Source organism: Asparagus officinalis, chromosome 2, assembly GCF_001876935.1.
Source record: "Asparagus officinalis chromosome 2, Aspof.V1, whole genome shotgun sequence".
Taxonomy (NCBI): domain Eukaryota; kingdom Viridiplantae; phylum Streptophyta; class Magnoliopsida; order Asparagales; family Asparagaceae; genus Asparagus; species Asparagus officinalis.
In genome coordinates this window covers 48,123,928-48,146,472 of record NC_033795.1, presented here as the reverse complement: position 1 = coordinate 48,146,472, position 22,545 = coordinate 48,123,928, and the positions used below count along the sequence as shown (strand labels likewise).

The 22,545-nt window shown below is 38.7% G+C and overlaps 1 long non-coding RNA gene across 1 annotated transcript; it reads left to right on the top strand.

The window, feature by feature from the left end:
• LOC109829522 lies at window positions 21,103-21,552 on the top strand. The gene is made up of 3 exons (XR_002244056.1): window positions 21,103-21,174; window positions 21,265-21,372; window positions 21,494-21,552. It is a non-coding gene; the product is annotated as an uncharacterized LOC109829522 (long non-coding RNA).

Sequence of the window (22,545 nt, the reverse complement as noted above, 5' to 3'; positions counted from 1 at the left end):
AAGTGTAACGAGCGAGTGAGCCTTGACTACAAAGGTAAAGCAGTAGGCGATACCTTGCAAACTCGCCTGCGTGAGCAAAGGATTGAGTTTCGCCTGCATGCTGGAGTTCGCCCAAGTGCGAAGACTCGCCTATCAAAGTGAACTCACCCAACTCTAACACTTAACCATTCCACCCGGTGTACACCAAGGAGTGCATCCAAAACTCTCTCGTGTGATAATTCGGTCGATCTGTCTAATGTTGGGGGTTGTCGCCAACCGTCCGTAGAAGACCTTTGGGGTTACCTAACTCGCAAATGCACCATACATAAGGCGAGTCCTCAGTGCCATTGTGAAAGGCTTATCCAAATAGTACTCGTCGACTGCCAATGTATAGGAATGGAAAAACCTTCAGTGTTCGAGAGGCTTTCTCAACGGCCTTCCTGACCAAGACCTTCTCGTCGAAGGCGTCGTCACCAAAAATGACACGCCGACGATGATCTAGAGCTCCCGTCCGCTACAATCAACATGACGGACAGGGGTATGGCCGTTCTTTCTGGTTCTCTAGATTCAGACTCCTTCCTGGGGCCTAATCCTCTGCTTATTTAACATGGACAAGACGGTATATACCAACATACCCCTAGTCACACAGGGGTGAGCATTGGGTTCGATTATTTAACTCTAGTAGCTCCCTCTGACGATGGAGAAGAGGCTTGCTCAGCGGCAGCCACGTCCTAAACATCGCACTCAAGTCAGAACACACTAGCAAGGGTACACATGGCTGACCCACACATTAACAAACGATGGCCCAAAAGTTTGAAGAACAATAGGCGACCATCGACTCCTTAAGGGAAATGTTGGAGTAGCTTCTGAACAAGAAAAATAAGAAGAAAAGAACCCAACACACCTTACCACGGCAGGCGGGGAGTAAGGAGTGGGTACCTCCCCATCATCCAGCGACTAAAACGGAGGATAATGTCGACCCACAATCTGATTACTCTTCCAAGACATCGCTAGGAACATCACATACTGGGGGTAGCGCCCGCGACAAGAGGTTTGATAAATTCCAAAGCCAGCTCAATGCTTTGAATCTCCAACAGAACATGAATAAGCTGGGGGTGGTCCGACCCTATCATGTCGAGTGGGATACAGTCCCATACCCAGAGAAGTTCAAGTCGATTATCTTGGTGCAGTTCGATGGCAAGGGCTCACCCTCACAGCACATCTACTATTTATGACACAGACTGGATTCCTTATGGGGAATGAAGCTATTCTCACCCGGTTATTCATAGGTACCCTTAAGGGGGTAGCGTTTGAATGGTTCTGCAAGTTAGAACCCGGTTCTATCAAGTCATGGGCTAATGCGGAAAGGCTCTTCTTGGCTCGCTTTTTCGATGACGACACAGAGGTGTCGATGGCCACCCTCGGCAATTCAAACAACGCCCCCCGCGGCAATACGACTTCAAGGAAGACCAAGTGGTGGCGACATTCGATACTCTACTCAAGAGCAATCGAATTAAATTACCGGAGGTCACAAAGCCTAAGTAGTTGAACAAAACCAATGACCCGAGTTACTGTGCATATCACAGATTCCTCGGTCACCACACCTCCAAGTGTTCAAAGATAAGCTCCAAGCCCTCTACGATGCAGGAGTCCTAAAGAAGGAGAAGATACAAAAGCATGTGACCACGAATTTGATCACCTTGAGTTTTGGGACAGATCTCCCAGAGGTTTAGGCTCCAGCAGGATTAGTCCCCATCCCCAAGGCAGTTCTGAAAATCACTAATGACGACCCTCACAATCAAAGAGGGAAGGGTTAGTACCTCAGATTTTGCCGTCAGGACAAGTGATGTCGGTCCATCCGGATCTCCTCAATGACAAGCAATTGACGTTAAAGCCCTCGAAAAAGGTTAAGGACAAACCATGCAATGTCATCTTTGCCATCCTAAGTGGAGATAAGACAGCAATGACCACCCCCACCGACTTGGAGGAGGAAACCGCCGTCCTTGCCACTAGAGCAGGGAAGGAATTTGCCAAAGAGTATCCCGCAAGAGCAGAAGACCCGGTAGGGCCTTCCGCAAGGCCAGCTGTAGTAGTCCCTCCGGGCATCAATAAACCATGCTCGAGTAATCAACCTTTCCGTTTCAACGTACTCGCACAGCTAAAAAACATCCCTACGCGAATTACCATGTATGACCACCTGATTATCCAGACCCACCTGGGAAGCCCTACAAGAAGCATTGGTCGACTCGGAAGTCTTCGCCACCCACTTCTCGAGGGAAGAATACACGAAACGGGAATGTACGATGTGCTACCAGACCACCAAGAGGCGCGTCCCTTACATCACATTCACTCCTGAGGACATGCTCATCAAAAGCACCTCTCATGATCGACCACTGTACTTCATGGGGTAAGTTGGTTCCTCGAAAGTGGATCGAATTCAAGTCGACTCGGGGTCTGCACTAAGCATCGTACCTCTAAAACTTATCAAACACCTGGGGATGCCCTCAAAACTCCTTTCCACGACAACCACGACTATCTTCGGCTTCAACGCCATGGGAACCCGACCGCTTGGCAAAATACGCCTGAAGTGTTAGATAGGTGACATGAAGACAGAGGTGAGCTGTTATGTTATCGACGCCGAGCCATCCTACAATATGCTCTTGGGACGACCGTGGATCCACAGTAACCAGATAGTCACATCTACCTTACATCAATGCTTAAAACACGTGGACGACTATGATCGCGTGAAGACAGTAGTAGCCGACAAGCAACCCTTCAAAGGCGTCGAGAACTACTTCACGGACTCTTTGCTGTACCAGGACCCCGACGACCCTTCAGCGAATGGCTTGGCCGAGAACTTCAACAAAACAATCATTAAGATCTTAACCAAGCTGACTTCCAACAACAAGCGCGATTAGAATGAGAAGCTGGGCGGGAGCATATGGACGTATCGCACGACGATTCGTACACCGACCGGCAACCCGTCTTATTCGTTGGTATATGGCTGTGAAGTCGTGTCACCATTAGAAATTCAAATTCCATCCCTCCATGTCGTCCTAGCTACAGGGATGATGACCGAGGACAATCATCAATGACGCCTCGCGGAACTTGAAGTGTTGGATGACAGGTGGCTTGAAGCTCAACAACACATTGAGTTCTACCAAGCCCGAATGTCTAAGGCTTTCAACAAGAAAGTCAAGCGTCGATCCTTTAAGGAGGGAGAATTGGTGCTGACCGTCCAACGACTGATGATTCTCACTTCCAAGAAAAAGGGTAAATTTTAGCCCAAATAAGAAGGACCGTTCGTAGTAGAGATAATCTATTCGAATGGAGCTTATCGTCTCGTCAAACCGAACGGCGACAAGATCATGATGCCTATCAACGACAAGTTCTTGAAGAAGTACTACCCTTAGTTCTCCTTCAAACTCCTACTGGTGCAAGAGTATACACTACCCCTTCAAACTCCTACTGGTGCAAGAGTATAAACTGCCCCTCCAAACTCCCGTGAGTGCATGAGTCTAAACTGTTCCTCAGTCCCTCCAACTAGTACACGAGGCTAAACTGTTCCCGCTTTATGTTAATCTTCACCTCTGATGGTCTCTGACAAAAATCAACTTACCAATCCTCTCCAATAGGATAGTGAGCCCCCAAAGTCGCTCACATCGCGACAAACACACCTATCATGTTAACTATCATCTCTGACAAAATCAACTTACCAATCCCTTTCAATTGGATGATAAGTCCTCATAGTTGCTCCGATCGTAACAAAATTCCATCATGTTAATGATCACCTCTAATGACTGTCACCATTATTCCCACGAGTAACACAGCCTAAGTAGTAACCTACCATGCGACTTGCTGCCACTTCGGTCAATAGTCATACTCCTACGTCCCTGAACTACCTGACCTATTCCGGATATCCTAATATTCTCTTAGGATAACCGATGGGTAGCGGCCTACCATGCGACAACTCTAATAGTAATCGATCGTCACATTCCTACATCCCTGAATGATTCAGTTATCATTCACTTCGTCGTCCTCATGGGAAACGATAATCATCAAAGGTGGCTTAACAGGCGACATGACCCAACTATCCTATCGGACAGCAACTCACCAAATGGCAAGTCATTGTTAGGGTCTTCAGCTGGTCGCATGCACGAGCAACTGCTCTTTGTTTCAAGCTAAGTGTTACCCTCTCTGGTTCGCTTGAGCTACAACGCAAAAGTCGGGGTTAAACCGACCTCACGCTGTGAACAACCAAAAGCAGAAGGGGATCCTAGAGACTAAGTCCAAGGCAGACTCGTCGAAGGCTCGCCACACTGTGAAAAATGGCATAACTGACTCGACTCAGGCGATAAGCAGCACAGGCGAGTCCAACACAATGGCTATCAAGGACTAACCAATAGTCCTAAGCACAGATCAAACACAAAAAATAATGTAAAAGTTGTGCATGCAAAGCAGTAAATAAACAAAAGCGTAACAGGCCATTCCAGGCCAAAATTACAGACATAGTTTTAAACTGTGATGCATCAAGCATCAACAAAATTACAATCCGTGTTTAACAAAGAGAGCGACGCACTACATCAACTTCAAAAGACTAAAACTAGCGATTTTCACCTTGATAGCTGCGAGCTCTGCCGCCTATCTGGCTCGGGTCTTCGCCTCCTGCCTCTGCTGCAGCCTGGCGAAAGCAGCCTCGTCATCCTCCTCTTCTCGGCGAAGAAGCTGGAGCGTCTTTGCCACCACTTCAGCAACACGACCAAGACGCATCTTTTTGTGCTCGAGCTTTCACAAGTTTGCCTCTTCCTCGAGGGACCAGTGTCCATGAAGGAAAACAGCATCTATGTAGGCATCCATCTCAGGCAAAACTGTGCGATGTTGCTTGCGCAAGCATTTGAGCTCGGCCTCTTTCTCCTAAATGTGGCTCGCTAGTTCCTCACGCTCGAACATGACGCTCATCGCGAGAGGCGGTGGTTCGTCAGAAGCATCGGCGTGCACCAACTCCTCCAGGTGATGCATCAGCCCCCCCAAACGTTGAAGCTCCTACTCACATCGCCGGGCCAGCTGGCGACCACCCACACGGCGGATCTCCTCTAGGCCTTCGGCCATGAGGAGGAGCACGTCGTCATACCCCCCGACGCCTTGGCTGATCATGACAGCCATTCGGCGAAGGTCCTCCTCCAACTTCTAGAGGAGAACAAGCGTCGGAGTGGGATCTGTGGCGACGGACCCTTGGACCGGACCATCCGCGGCAGCAGGCAGCAGACACCGCGTTGACACCGACAGTAGTGGAGGAGGAAGCAATCTCCTTTCCCTTCGAAGTATTCGACTTGGAAGCCATTGAATAAAGCAAAAAAAAAACTCTGTACTTCTCTTCTGGTGAATTTTCTTTTGTAAGCACGAGAACTCTACCAAAGAGACCACGAGCACATTATATAGCCGAGAGCTGAATGGCTAGGATTCATCTATGATATAAACATAAATTTCATAATAAAAACTCATTTATCAAATTTCACATGGTTTTACATTTTATAAACCAAAATACAAGTGAATGTCCTAAGAAATGACACGTACCACTTGTACTTTTTCTATCAGATTTAAATCTGGAAAAATTAGCATCACTATATGATAATAAATCAAATGTGCTATTCTTTGGATAAAATAAACCAAAATTTATAGTATCCTTAAGATATCTAAAAAAAATTATTGCTTTAAGGTGTGACTCTTTAGGATTAGATTGAAATCTAGCACATAAACATACACTAAACATAATATCGGGTCTACTAGCTGTAATGTAAAGAAGTGATCCAACCATACCTCGATAAAGCTTTTAATCAACATTCTTACTATTTTCATCTTTGTCAAGTGATGTAGTTGTACTCATTGATGTTGGTTTGCTAGTAGTGTTTTCCAATCAAAAGTGTTTGGGTAATTCTTTAGCATATTTGCTTTGGTTGATGAAAATTTCTTCCTTTAATTATTTGATTTGAAGTCCAAGGAAGAAGTTGAGTTCAATCGTTTCAAATTCATCCTACATAGTCTTAGCAAACTCTTGACAAATATCATTGTTAGTAGAACTAAATATTATATCATCTACATATATTTGAATTAATAATATATCATTATTTATTTTCTTAATAAATAGTGTAGTTTCCTAATTATAAATACTTAAGTTTAAAAAAAATTCTTTAGTCTATCATACTAAGCACGGGGTGCTTGTTTATGACCATATAAAGCTATCTTAAGTTTGAAAACATGATTTGAAAAACTTTCATGTTCAAATCCGGGAGGTTGTTCTGCAAAAACTTCTTCTTTAATAAAACTATTTAAAAAATGCACTTTTAACATCCATTAGATATAATTTAAAATCCATAAAATATGTAAATGCAAGTAAAATTCTTACATATTCTAAACGAGCAACAGGTGTATAAATTTCATCATAATCAATACCTTCTTCTTGATTATAACCTTGTGCAACCAATCTAACTTTGTTTCTAATAACTTGTCCAGATTCATCCAATTTATTTTGAAATATCCATTTTGTTCCTATAATGGATTTCCAAACATCTACATATGCTTTAGGTAAAACAATAGTATCATTAGGATTATCATAAATAATAGGGGGTGGTTGATTAACAATATCATCACCATCATGATTATTATCATTAATGTTAGAATTTGAATTAGATTCATCAAAAGAAACATGCAAGGATTCTTCTATTGTAGAAGTATTTTTATTATAAATTTGATAAGCTTTACTATGCATAGAGTAACATGAAAAAATTCCTTCATCTGATTTAGAATCAAACTTTTCTAAGTTTTCTTTTGTATTTAATATATATCATTTACATCCAAATACTTTAAAATATAAAACTTTAGGAATGCGATTGTAAAATAATTCAAGACTTATTTTATTTAAAATAGGTCTTAATAAAATACTATTTTGAACATAACATGTTGTGTTAGTTACTTCTGCCTAAAAATACTTAGGTAGATTAGACTCAACTAACATTGTTCTAGCGCATTCTTGTAAAGTTCTATTTTTTCATTCAATAACTCCATTTTGTTGTGGAGTGTAAGGAAATGAAAATTCATGTGAAACATTTTTATTACAAAAATCTAAAAATAATTTATGTTCAAACTCACCACCATGATCACTTCTAATAGTGATAATAGTAGTTGGTTTTTGATTTTGTATCTTTTTACAAAATGTAGAAAACTCATCAAAAGTATCATTTTTATGTTTTAAAAACATAACCTATGAAAATCTTGAATAATCATCAATAATGACAAATTCATATCTACTTTCATTTTAAACATGCAATTCTAGAAGGAACAAATAGATCTATATGTAATAATTCTAATGGTCTACTTGTAGAAACAACACCTTTAGATTTAAAAAAAGATTTATGCATTTTTCCTTCTTTACATGCGTCACAAAAATAAATTTTTTATTTACAATTTTAGGTAAACCGTTTACTAAATTATTTTTACAAATACGTAAAAAAATTTCAAATTAATATGTTCACATCTTCCGTGCCATAATAATGTATCATCTATTGATGCAACTAAACAATATTCATTTGAATAAAAATTCATGGATAAAACATATATATCTTTCTTTCTAAAGCCTTTAAACAAGATATTTGATAAATCTTGATCATATATAAGACATGAATCTTTTTCAAATATGATTTTAAAATTTATATCACATAGTTGACTTATACTTAGAAGATTATATTTTAAACCATCTGCTAATAAAACATTATCTATTAAAAGTTTGTTAATATTACCTACTATTCCAATACCTATAACTTAACATTTGTTTTTGTCTATAAATGTAACTGTGCCTCCATGTTTGTATTGAATTAAAGACAAAATTTGAGAGTTTTCGGTTATGTGTTTAGAATATCCTCTATCTAATATCCACTTTTCTTTTTGAGGTACCTAAAAAATAGACATTTAAACATTGGTACCCTTTTATGTTGGGTCTATAAGATTAGCACTTAGGAGACCAAATCTACTTGGAATTTGGTTTCCCTTTGTTAACATAAATATAATTAGTTGAATTGCATATGCTTTTCTTAAAGTTTGAAATATAAATATTTCTTTCATTTTTGCTAACATTTTTAGGCACACAAATGAATATAGATAAAGCATTTTTATTTTCAGGATTAACATTCCTTGTTAAAGGTGCATGAAATTTTCTAACTTTGTTATTCATAAAAGATGATATAAGATTTATACTTGAAACATTTTAATACTTCTTATAAATATATCCTAAAGAAAATCTTGAACTAGAAGATTTTTGAAAAGTTAAAAAATCATTTAAGTCTTCTTTTCCTGTATTAAACTTATTTATATTTAAGAATAATTCTTCATATTTAATTTTAAGTGAAGACATACTCTTATCTAAATCTAAAATTTTATTTTTCATAACATTACATTCAGATTTAAGGTAGATATTATTTTTAGTTAATAATCTTATTTTAGAAAATAATTTGTCATTTAATTCCTTTAATTCTTCAATTTATGAAGAATTTGATGAAACTTATTCTAAGTTCAATTTATCATTTTCACTTTTTAATATCTTATAATTAGCATTTAAATATTTAAATTTAATGTAAAGTTCATTAAAAGCATCTAAAAGTTCTTCATTGTTTAAAGAATTATTTACTCCATCTTATGCCATGAAGCACATGTAGGTTGTTTCTTCTCTTTCTTCTTCTTCGTCTGAAGAGGATGAATTGTCGCTATCATCCCAAGTTACCGCCATTACCTTCTTCTTCTTCTTCTTGAAGTTATTGGAGTTGTTAGAATTTGTGGTCTTTGACTTTGACATGAGTAGCGGACAATCCTTCTTTATATGACCTGGCTTATTACGATTGAAATACAAAAAAGAGTCATTAGTATTCTTAAATTTATTTAACTTGAACTTACCATTCTTACACTACAACAAATTGCACTTTTACCGACGCTTATTCCCGACGCATGGTTAAATACGTCGCCAAAAATAATATTTTTCCCGACGCATGATTAAATACGTCGCCAAAAATTGTGTTTTTCCCGATGCTTTTAATTAGCATCGGCAAAAAATATATTTTTCCCGACGTTTATAATTAGCGTCGCTAAAAGTGTATATTATTAGCGACGTTTTAACTTAGTGTCGGTAAAAGTTATGGATTTCCCGACGTTTTTTCATTTTCGTCGGTAAAAATATATATATTTAGCGACGTTTCAGGATTGACGTCGATAATAGTTTGTATTTATCGCGACGCATTAAGTTAACGTCGCTAAAAGTCATCTTTTCCCAACGTACTACTTTGGCGTCGCTAAAACTTATTTCTTTTACGACGCTACTTTATTCTTCAGCGTCGCCAAACCCCCCTCCCCGCTGAAATTTTTACCCATTCATTTTCACGAAAGCCAGAAACCAAATAAAGGGAGGGAAAATTTCCCCCTTTATTTTCACGAAGAGCCAAACCCCTCCGTTCTCTCTCTCTCATAAAAAAATCGGCCGCCTCTGTGCTTCTTCTCTGAAGTTCGCCGCCTCCGTGCTTCTTCTCTGAAGTTCGCCGCCTCCGTCGAAGCTCACCGCCGCCAAACCCCCCCGTTCTCTCTCTCTCTCTCATTCGAAAATTGGCCCCAAACCCTCCCGTTCCTCTTCTCTGAAGTTCGCCGCCTCCGTCGAAGATCGTCGCCGCCATCGTCGGAGTTCGCCGCCTCCGTCGGATCTCGCCTCCTCTCCTCCTCCTCCTGCTCAATGAGGAGGATCGTAAGATCGGTAATCAAACCCGCCCGTGCCCTAATTTTTTTTAGGTATTGAATTTGCCCTAATTTTTTTTGGGTATCTTAGTATTTGTGATTTCTCCGTAAGTATTTGTGAACATCTACATGAATTCTCCGTAAGTTTTTACTAGAAAATTTGAACTGATTCCAGGAGATGACGAACCTGTTTCATTGATCTCTTCACTATTTGGGTCCTGCTCCTACTACTCAAAATAAAATTGGATGATTCCATGCATCTAGTTTAATTGTTCTCTTTTTCCTTATTAGATTTTACATTAAAGATTTACTAATGAAACTAATAAAAAAAATTATACATCCTCCACTAAAACCTTTTCATAAATGCAAATCTATGCTATACCTAGCTTAAGCCTTTTATTTTTTGCCCGAACAAACTTCAGAGCAGTCAAATACCAAACAACAGTCTAGCCCTGGGATAAGTGGGTCCATCATGATTATCATTACTAGCTATTATTTTAATTTCCTTTTAATTTGGTAATGCTATAGTGTGACGCCCCTAGGTTCACACAAGGCTGCAGTCCAAGGTGAAACCAAGAATGTCAAACCTGCTTTGCACCACACCGTGTAATAACATGTTTCACCATCACAATTAACATCTATCTAGTAGAGTCAACAACAGGTGCTGGTACAAAAGCAAGTAGAAGATAATACAAGGAACAACTGAGGAAAATGATAGGGATCAAGTTAGTATTTCATCATCTAATATACTGAAGTACAAGTAAATATCTGAAATGAATACACTGGAACTTTTCAACAAGTCTCAAATACAAAGGTTTGAATAAAAGGAAATAAGGCACACGGCCTTTACATCTTCTAGAATAGACTCTTAAATATCTAAACCAAAAAGTCTACAGTGGAGCTCAAAAGAAAAATATATCTAAAGTAGGCAGCTGACGCTAAAGTGCATCGCCATCAACCTATGACTCTCCAGGCTCCTGGCTCGTTACCTGAAAGGGGGAGGGACAATGAGCGTCAAAGCGCTAGCGAGCAACATCACAACTAACCCCAAGGGATAGGGCTCGTTGTATATGAAAATACAGTTAATACATAGTAGTATAAAATCATTTATTCTAACTACAATGGGTTTTGGTATTTAGGAAATTACAACACGAGCGCGGGTACGTCGAGCGAAATAATCCAAACAAGGAAACCCTCATGTATATACCTTGTATCTCAAATTGTAAATCCCTAAATACCAAACCCAAAGTCTAATACAAAAACAATAATAAAGAGAAATGCAACCCGTCTCAGAACATAAGCTACTGTATTCTGTCATAACCAAATGAGTGCCAAAGGTCCAAAATTTCATAAGTGTCATGTCCTGATTCAGATAAGTGTCATACTCATAGCTTAACAACTGGTCAACCCATGGTCAAGTGGGTGAATATACAATACGAGGACTGAAATGGATTATAGTCCAACACAAGTACTTTAATGGATTATAGTCCAACACGAGGACTTTAATGGATTATAGTCCAACACGAGGACTTTAATGGATTATAGTCCAACACGAGGACTGAATTTAACATAGTTTTCCCAATCACATGGGCCAGATAGTGATTATCGATGAGATAAATGAAAAAAGTTCACATATACAAATTTCACACGCGTCTCGACGTATAAGTTCTAAATTTGGTGCCCTCAGGTCATCTATCATGCTTAGATTCATGGCAACAGTGAACACTAGTATCAGATAGTCGAGGGAATTCATCGAACACATGAAACACTCAGCAAAAAAACCAAATCTGCACAATACTGAGCGGCGGTCGACAGACCCGGTCGACCGCATACGGATAAGAACCTCACTATTCAGCAGAAACATTCCCGGTCGACCGGTGCGGTCGACCGCCAAGATGTCGCGGTCGACCGCCCCGGTCGACCGGACAGAGATCAGGCGGGTCCTGCCCTTGCTGCGCGCCCAGCGGACGACCGATGCTGTCGACCGCGAGGCAGACAGAACCCAGATCTGGATTCTGTCAGCTTCTAAACCTGTAACCCTTTCTCCATAACAAAACTCAACATATGAATGGGTCATATAGCAGTAAATCACGAAATTTAAATCTTTACAATTTCACCAAGATCCCATATATGAATTACACATAATTTAAGCAAAAACATAGGTGTAGAAAAGCAAAAGAACAGGTTTTTATTTCTTTCTTATGCTAAAACGTTTTCAGATCTAGATCTTGTTGATAAAAGTCCTTTGGTGAGCTTTTAAAGTTTGAAAACATGATTCTCATAACATGTACCATATTGACCTACTATCTCTACAAGAAAATACGATTTTTGGCCCAATAAATTCAATAAAAACTCAAACTTTGCATGAAAACAAAAGGGGTGAAGTTGGGCGAGATGTTACTCCCCTCTAATGGAAACAAGGGTCCTGAATCTGCAGGAGAACAATCCCCTTCGCCGAATCCCTCCAAAAATCCATTGAAAATCCTTCGAAACTCCTCCAAAATCGCCAAGAAAAGATCTAGGGTTTGGGAGAGAAGAGGGGGGGAGGGGGGGCTGCTAGGGTTTAGAAAACAGAAGAAAAATGGGTGTTTTCGGGTAGAAGAGGTTATATATGAGCGGTCAAACCCGAAATAAAACTCGAAAACCGAACAGACCCGAAACTGGAAAAAACTAAAAAACAACATTCAGTATTTTGGTCATAACTTTCGTATCCAACCTCGGAGTGAGATGATCTAAGACTTGTTGGAAAGCTCTTGAAGATACCTACAACTTTTATCTTTTACGTTTTTCCAAATTCCAACTATGTCTGTGAGAAAAATACAAAATCTTTTCGCTGGTCATAAATTTCTAGATTTATACATCGAGCATGAATTGCGCATTTGCTCTTATATATATACATATATACATTGAATTGATCTCAAACCAATTCTTAGCATACTCAAATATCATAATATGTTATTTATAAATATATAACATATTTATTATTATTTGTCATAAAATATTCAAATTTTTGGGGTTTTACATTCTTCCCCCCTTAAAAGAATTTCGTCCTCGAAATTCAGAAATCATACTTCAGCAAATAAATATAGAAGAAAAGCACGTAGAGGGTCTAATTTAACCCACAAACATAATATCTCAAAATATTTACTCTTGATAAGCATATAAGGATATTTATATTTAACAATCTAGGATGACTTTATTCCCACTCAACCCTTAATCGAACGGAACTAGTACGTCGGGCGAAAAATCCAAACAAGGAACCCTCTATATATATACCATGTGTTCCAAAAAAAAATTTAAGAATTAAGCGGAAATATCCTCATTCTAGCATTAAATCTAAATATAACCACACAAATAATCGCACACATAAATCAATCCACTTCCTCAATAGGTGCAGGAAGTCGCGCGACATAACATATTTGCGCTTCCAAAAATCATCTTCGATGTCTACACTTAACCGTCTAAAATATAAATACCCCCACTTAACACCTAACTAAATGGAATAAGTACATCGAGCGAAAAATCCAAACAAGGAACCCCCCATATATATACCATGTGTTCCAAGTACTTAGGAGATAAGTTGTAATACTCTCATTTTAGTGTTAAGTATAAACATCGCCATACATGCAACCATAAGCCATAATATAAGTCATACAAAAATTTAATTTACCTGTTGATGCTGGAAGATCTAGTCTGTATGACACAGCTTCAATGCTCTCCAAAATCTGATACGGTCCAATGTATCTCGGCGTAAGCTTTTTCTGTCTTCCGAATTGCTAAACACCTTTCACATGCGATACCTTCAGCCTAACCGAATCTCCAATCTGAAGCTCCAAGGTTTTTCATCTCTTATTAGCATAGCTCTTTTGCCGATTCTAAACGGTTAGAATCCGATCTCTGGTAAATGTTACTTCCTCAGTAATCTGTCTCATAAGCTCTGGCCCAAGCATTAAACTCTTCTCCGGCTCTACCCAACATATAGGCGATCTGTAAGGCCTCTCGTATGATACTTCATACGGGGTCATACCGATTGTCACTTGATAATTATTGTTCTAAACGAACTCTATCAATGAAATATGATCCTCCCAGCTACCTTGAAGCTGAATATCTGATTTACTCTCTCCGTCTGACAATCCATCTTAATTTGATACTGTTGTATCTGGAACTCCACGAAGTTGAATAGTCTCCTAAATAAATATCCTCCCTGGAATAAAATGTGCTGACTTTATCAGTCTATCAACTATCACCCCAAACCGAATCATTCTCTTTCTTCGACTTCGATAACCCTACAATAAAGTCCATAGAAATGTCCACCCACTTCTACTCCGAAATGGGTAAATGCCGATGTGTTCCTGTCGGTCTCTGATGTTCCGCCTTCACTTGCTGACAGGTAAGACACTTAGCTACATACTCTAAAATCTTCCTACGCATATCACTCCACCAAAAGTGTCTCTTTAGGTACTTGTACATCTTAGTTGTTCCTGGGTGTACTGAATCGTGAATTCATAGTCCTCAATAAACTCAATCCACCGCCGCTGTCTCTGGTTGAATTCCTTCTGGGGGAAAAGATACTTCAAACTCTGGTGGTTGGTGAACAACTCGCCGCTGTCTCTGGTTGAATTCCTTCTGGGGGAAAAGATACTTCAAACTCTGGTGGTTGGTGAACAACTCAAACTGCACTCCATACAAGTAATGTCTCATGACTTCAGTGTAAATACCACTGCTGCTAACTCCAAATCATGAGTGAGATAGTTCTGCTTGTGCACCCTAAATTTCCATGAGATATATACTTCTACCCTCTGAGTATGCATCAAGACGCCTCCTAAACCTTCTAATGATGTATCTGTGTAAACAACGTATGTCCTGTCACTGCTCGGAATAGTCAAAACTGGCGCTGTAGTTAACTTAGCCTTTAAAGTATCAAAGGCCTTCTGGCACTCCGTTCTTCTAATGAACTGTACACCCTTTTTCGTAAAACGTGTAAGTGGCATCGAAATCTTCAAGAAGTCCTGGATGAACTTCCTGTAATAACCGGCTAAACCCAAGAAGCTTCGAATCTCTATCACCGTCTTCGGCGGTTCCAAATCAAGATTTGTTGTAACCTTAGCCGGATCAACTGCTATGCCCTCTCTGCTGATAACGTGGCCGAGAAATCTGACTCCTGAAAGCCAAAACTCGCATTTGCTAAATTTGACATAGAACTGATGCTCCTGTAGTCTGCAAAGCTAACCGGAGATGCTGCTCGTGCTCTACCTCCGATCTCGAATAAAAGAGGATGCCGTCGATAAAAAACTATCACGAACTGATCCAAGAAGGGACGAAAAACCCGGTTCATCAAATCCATGAATACAGCGGGTGCATTGGTCAACCCAAATGGTATAACCAGAAACTCAAAAGATTCATATCGAATCAGGAAAACACAGCTTTGGGAAAATCCCTCTCCCGAACTCGTAACTACAATAACCCAAAACGAAGATCAGCCTTCGAGAAACATACGCTTCGGGCAACGGATCGAACAAGTCATAAATCCTAGGTAATGGGTACCTATTCTGGATAGTGACCTTGTTCAACTCTTTATAATCAATACACAAACACATACTGTCGTCCTTCTTCTTCACGAAGAGAACTGGCGCTCCCCACGGAGAATGACTCTGATGAATAAAACCCTGAGCTAACAACTCGTCCAACTGGGTTTGAAGCTCCCTCATCTCAGCTGGTGCCATGCGATAGGGTGCGCGGGATATCGGGACTGTGTCTTGCTGCAACTCAATACAGAACTCAACCTCTCACACAGGAGGTAGTCCAGGTATGTCCTGAAAGACATCCTGATACTCTGAGACAACTCTAGTCTCCAATAAATTAACTCCCTGATCCCGTCGCATCACCTCCTTGATGTACTCCAGAAATGACTCTGCAAAATGGTTGCCCTGAGAGGTTGCCACAATCATCTCAGACCCATCGGACGCTCGCAAATTGACTGTCTTCGCAAAGCATTCAATACTAACATGGTAGGAAGACAACCAATCCATACCAAGGATAACATCGAACTCAGACATATGCAACACTATCAAATCGATAACACGATGACAACCAATCCATACCAAGGATAACATCGAACTCAGACATATGCAACACTATCAAATCGATAACACGATCAACTCGATGTCTAACTCAGACTCATCTAGACTATCAAATCGATAACACGATCAACTCGATGTCTAACTCAGACTCATCTAGTTTGATGACACATCTCCAACAGATGGAAGGGATACCCCCCTAGAGGGGTAGGCACTGACAATGGAAAATCTAAGGAATGCCACAAGCTGACACCCATCAACAAAGGTACGAAGGATAAGAGATAGACGAATTTCATAAATCAAACTAGATCCGAACTGAAAATGAAATCACGAATAAAGCTCCGCTCATATCCTGATCATGCCGTACAGCTGAACAGACTTTGCTGGATAATGCAAATCTCCTGGATTATGCAAATCTGGCCTGCTGGCCCCTAAATCTTCAGATTAACAAGTAGTACTTCTATTTCCTCAGTGCTGGCCGAAATTACGACTCTGAGATTGCCGACTGCGACCTTTATCATGCCAGCTTCCTGCTGTGAACTGCTACAAGTCTTTTGCTATTTGTTCGACCTTGTTGTGATTGTAACATGTTTCTCTGAATCTCTGCACTACTCCGGCACTCTCTAATCATATTGTGCCCCTTTCTTATCTTGTCCTTGTTGCTGGGGTAAAATCATTCTCCCGTTGTTAGGTTTCTCTAGATTTTTGCAATGGTTCTCTTGTCATTGTCATTATCACTATTCTGGATTTTGATTTCTTCCTTCACTATGGGTATATCTCCCTGCTTCACTTAGACTAGCGGTAATTGTTTGATGAAGAAACGACCTAAATTCTCCCAAATAGGTGATAATTGCTGTCTCGTCAAAAAAATCAGGATGTTGTTGCTATCCTTCAGCGATGGTCCTCAATGCTGAATATATATTTGACTTCTGCTTGGTTCCTCTTATAGGTTGCAATTGAAACTAGTGTGCCTTGAAATTTTGGTGCTCATATTGTCTGATATTTTTCATATCCTTTCAGAGTTAAATCTCCTGCTCTGTGGCTCTATCAACAACTAATTATGGTGGTGGTGTACTCATTGGTATTACATCTTTACTTCCACGACAGGTACAACCGGTGGTGAATCTCTTGAAAGTGGTGTTGCTGACGGAAATGGATACACGTCTTGCTCCTCGATTATTGTAAGATCTAGCTGCTAACGACACCATGAAGTCGATCAAATACTGTGGAGCCAGCTATGGCTCGGCTCTGCATGCCCAGCTCTCCAGGTACGAGTTTTACCTCGACCACATCCTCGTTTCGATAATTATAATATCAAAAGGAGAGCTTAATTTTCACAGTAAGTGAGATAGCAAAAATACATATATATATATATAACGTATCATAATACAAATTCATAACACATAGTATTCACGCAATTACCTTCAATCAACATAAAATAGTTGTTATAAAAAAAATTCTCAATTTTTTGAGATATATGCATATATCGTCCTCACTCATACTAGGAAATCCTTACAGACTCTATACACGAATCCTAAAAAACTCTATCATAGCTCCACGACTCGACACAGGATGATCCTAAGGATACTGGAACTAGAGCTCTGATACCAACTGTGATGCCTCTGGGTTCACACAAGGCTGCAGTCCAAGGTGAAACCAAGAATGTCAAACCTGCTTTGCACCACACCGTGCAATAACATGTTTCACCATCACAATTAACATCTATCTAGTAGAGTCAACAATAGGTGCGGATACAAAAGCAAGTAGAAGATAATACAAGGAACAACTGAGGAAAATGATAGAGATCAAGTTAGTATTTCATCATCTAATATACTGAAGTACAAGTAAATGTCTGAAATGAATACACTGGAACTTTTCAACAAGTCTCAAATACAAAGGTTTGAATAAAAGGAAATAAGGCACACGGCCTTTACATATTCTAGAATAGACTCTCAAATATCTAAACCAAAAAGTCTACAGTGGAGCTCAAAAGAAAAATATATCTAAAGTAGGCAGCTGACGCTAAAGTGCATCGCCATCAACCTGCGACTCTCCAGGCTCCTAGCTCGTTACCTGAAAGGGGGAGGGACAACGAGCATCAAAGCGCTAGCGAGCAACATCACAACCAACCCCAAAGGATAGGGCTCGTTGTATATAAAAATACAGTTAATACATAGTAGTATAAAATCATTTATTCTAACTACAATGGGTTTTGGTATTTAGGAAATTACAACACAAGCGTGGGTACGTCGAGCGAAATAATCCAAACAAGGAAACCCTCATGTATATACCTTGTATCTCAAATTGTAAATCCCTAAATACCAAACCCAAAGTCTAATATAAAAACAATAATAAAGAGAAATGCAACCCGTCTCAGAACATAAGCTACTGTATTCTGTCATAACCAAATGAGTGCCAAAGGTCCAAAATTTCATAAGTGTCATGTCCTGATTCAGATAAGTGTCATACTCATAGCTTAACAACTGGTCAACCCATGGTCAAGTGGGTGAATATACAATACGAGGACTGAAATGGATTATAGTCCAACACAAGGACTTTAATGGATTATAGTCCAACACGAGGACTTTAATGGATTATAATCCAACACGAGGACTGCATTTAACATAGTTTTCCCAATCACATGGGCTAGATAGTGATTATCGATGAGATAAATGAAGAAAGTGCACATATACAAATTTCACACATGTCTCGACGTATAAGTTCTAAATTTGGTGCCCTCAGGTCATCTATCATGCTTAGATTTATGGCAACAGTGAACACTAGTATCAGATAGTCGAGGGAATTCATCGAACACATGAAACACTCAGCAAAAAAACCAAATCTGCACAATACTGAGCGGCGGTCGACAGACCCGGTCGACCGCATACGGATAAGAACCTCACTATTCAGCAGAAACATTCCCGGTCGACCGGTGCCACGAAATTTAAATCTTTAAAATTTCACCAAGATCCCATATATGAATTACACATAATTTAAGCAAAAACATAGGTGTAGAAAAGCAAAAGAACAGGTTTTTATTTCTTTCTTATGCTAAAACGTTTTCAGATCTAGATCTTGTTGATAAAAGTCCTTTGGTGAGCTTTTAAAGTTTGAAAACATGATTCTTATAACATGTACCATATAGACCTACTATCTCTACAAGAAAATACAATTTTTGGCCCAATAAATTCAATAAAAACTCAAACTTTGCATGAAAACAAAAGGGGTGAAGTTGGGTGAGATGTTACTCGCCTCTGATGGGAACAAGGGTCCTGAATCTGCAGGAGAACAATCCCCTTCGCCGAATCCCTCCAAAAATCCGTTGAAAATCCTTCAAAACTCCTCCAAAATCGCCAAGAAAAGATCTAGGGTTTGGGAGAGAAGAGGGGGGCTGCTAGGGTTTAGAAAACAGAAGAAAAAATGGGTGTTTTCGGGTAGAAGAGGTTATATATGAGCGGTCAAACCCGAAATAAAACCCGAAATCCGAACAGACCCGAAACTGGAAAAAACTAAAAAACAACCTTCAGTATTTTGGTCATAACTTTCGCATACAACCTTGAAATGAGATGATCTAAGACTTGTTGGAAAGCTCTTGAAGATACCTACAACTTTTGTCTTACTTTTTTTTCCAAATTCCAACTATATCTGTGAGCAAAATACAAAATCTCTCCGCTGGTCATAAATTTCCAGATTTATACATCGAGCATGAATTGTGCATTTGCTCTTATATATATACATATATACATTGAATTTATCTCAAACCAATTCTTAGCATACTCAAATATCATAATATATTATTTATAAATATATAACATATTTATTATTATTTGTCATAAAATATTCAAAATTTTGGGGTTTTACATACACTGAAGATCATATTGTCAAATTACTGGCTAGCTGCAGACTCCTACAAATAACTATATAACAGGAGCAAGATGTTAAACACTTTTTTATGTTATGTCACATATAGATATATGATCTGAAGATAATCTTAATTAATTATCACTTATTTCCATGTTCACTGGCCGATAATTAAAGGCATTGCAAAGCTTGACCAAGGGATGTGTTGTAGAGGTATTTCTCTATATTTGTTTAGTCACGGACCTAATTGGTCCCTTTCATATTAATTAATGATGAAGGTCACTTAGTATAATCTCGGGATAATTGATCATTGCCAATGGAACTGTTTTATATTTCTAATTAATTACGCATTCTAATATCCTAAGCTACAAAAAAGAAGCACGTACATGAAAGGATTAGCCTAGCCGCTTCCTCAGTTAGATTAATATATGATACTCTTATTGTTATTGATGAAGTGCGGAGTGGAACAAAAAACGCACATAGGAGGTAGGTATAGATTTAGCCTAGCCGCTTCCGCAGTTAGATTAATATATGATACTCTTATTGTTATTGATGAAGTGCGGAGTGGAACAAAAAACGCACATAGGAGGTAGGTATAGATACAGCTCATAAAAAGTGGAATAAAAATAAATTATTTGGATCAAATCACCATGTTGATAATAAATATTATCAACAGAAACCCACTTCAACGTCAAAGACAAATGATAATAAATATTTCGTAATATATGCTTGTTCCAATGCTCATGTGTTTACTAAGTGTCTTTGGAAACTAAATGAAATTTCAACCAGTTAGGTATGAAGAAAATTTTATGGAAAAAGTCAGCATCATATTTATCATCATTGCAGCGTATCTGTAACTTAGATACTCTATTAATGGGCATCTGAAATGTGTGTGACCAAGAAAGTTCTTGTTTGACGTGAATATGGGGTGTTTTAATGAATCTGGTCCAATATTTAAGCTTATATGTATATTCATTCTAAAAGAAGGGTATTCATGCTTATACCAATATTTATGCTTATATGTATATTCATGCTTACAGAAGGATATTTATGCTTATATGTATATTCATGCTTAACTGTACTTGTAGCAAAGATTTGATGTCGGGGACTATGAGAACGACCTAGTCATCCAAGATTCCATAAAGAAAAAGTGTCAGAGTATATATAGAAATTGGAAGCATGAGTTGCACGCCTACTATCTTGGTTTAATAGAGAAGGGAGTACTTGATCCCAAGAACCATCCACCGAAGCGCGTGGAGCCCAATGATTGGGTATCGATGATCGATGTGTGGGAAACTGAAGAGTGGAAGGTATATATCTCAAATCAATTTATTAAATTGTCATGTTAATTTTATTTGTTGTGATATATTATAATAATATATTTTATATTGGTTATTAGACAAAATCTTATAAAGAGAAGGAGAGTCGATCAAAGTTACCCTACAATCATATATCTGGTTCCCGATCATTTGCAGCAGCGATGTCACTAATCGTAAGTTTTGCTTTATAAGTTTTTACTTTTTAAATAAATAGACTATAAATAGTTATTAACAACCATAATGATAAATTTATTTAATTACAGAAATCAAAAAATGATGGGCAAGCTCCCTCTTTTCCGGAATTTTACAAGGAAACCCACTACCAAAAAAAAATGAAAGTATGGGTAAACGAGAAAGCACAAGATACCTATGTACGTATGTCCAATTACTTTTGTTAAATCAATCTATAAAAAACTTATAAATTTACTTTTGTTAAATCAATCTATAAAAAACTTAAAAATGATATGGATCTTACATCTTTAAAAATGATAGGAGCGATTAGTCAACAAGACTATCGAACAATCTCAGCCCGAAGTTACATCCCCGATGAAATGATATGGATCTTACATCTTTAAAAATGACAGGAGCGATTAGTCAACAAGACTATCGAACAATCTCAGCCCGAAGTTACATCCCTGATGAATGATTTTTGCCGACGCATTACCCTTTGTCGACGTTATGTACGTCGTCAAAAGTGCAAGATTTCCCAACATCATTTCACATATGGAAAAAATCAGCATGTTTTTGCCGACGCAAAATAATATGCGTCGCTAAAAGATGTACTTTTCCCGACACATGCCGCGTCGCCAAAAGTATACTTTTGGCGACGCAGTGTATTTGCGTCGCCAAATACTTTCCTTGACGATGCCGCGTCGCCAAAAGTATACTTTTGGCGACGCAGTGTATTTGCGTCGCCAAATACTTTCCTTGACGAACTTTTGGCGACGTGTTAGCGACGCTGTATTTTACGTCGGGAAATATTTTTCCCGACGTTTTTTAAACATTTGCCGACGTTTTTGTTTCGTCGGCAATGTTGTATTTTGTTGTAGTGTTAAGAAATCGTTTGAATTTCTTAGTAATCATTGCAATATCCTTATCATCTTCATCGAATTCATCGGTGTCGGAGGATGCATTGAAGGAAAGTACCTTTTTCTTCTTTGGTTCATCATCCATCTTTCAATCTTTAATTTGAACTTCATAAGCCATCAAGTTTCCAATGAGATTTTCTACGGTGAGAGTTGATAGATCGTTTGCTTCTTCTATTGCTGTAGTCTTTTTCTCCCATTCTGGAATTAGTGCTCATAAAATTTTTCTTACAATCTCAACTTGAGTATATTCTTTGCCAAGTCCGATTAAGGAGTTAGCAATATCAGTGTACCTTGTGAAAATCTTTGTGATGGTTTCATTCTCTTTCATCTTAAATAATTCAAATCTGTGAACAAGAACAGAAATTTTTGTTTCCTTAACTTTATTAGTTCCTTCATGTGTTACCTCAAGAGTGTGCCAAATTTGATGTACTATTGTAGAGATAGACACACGATTGA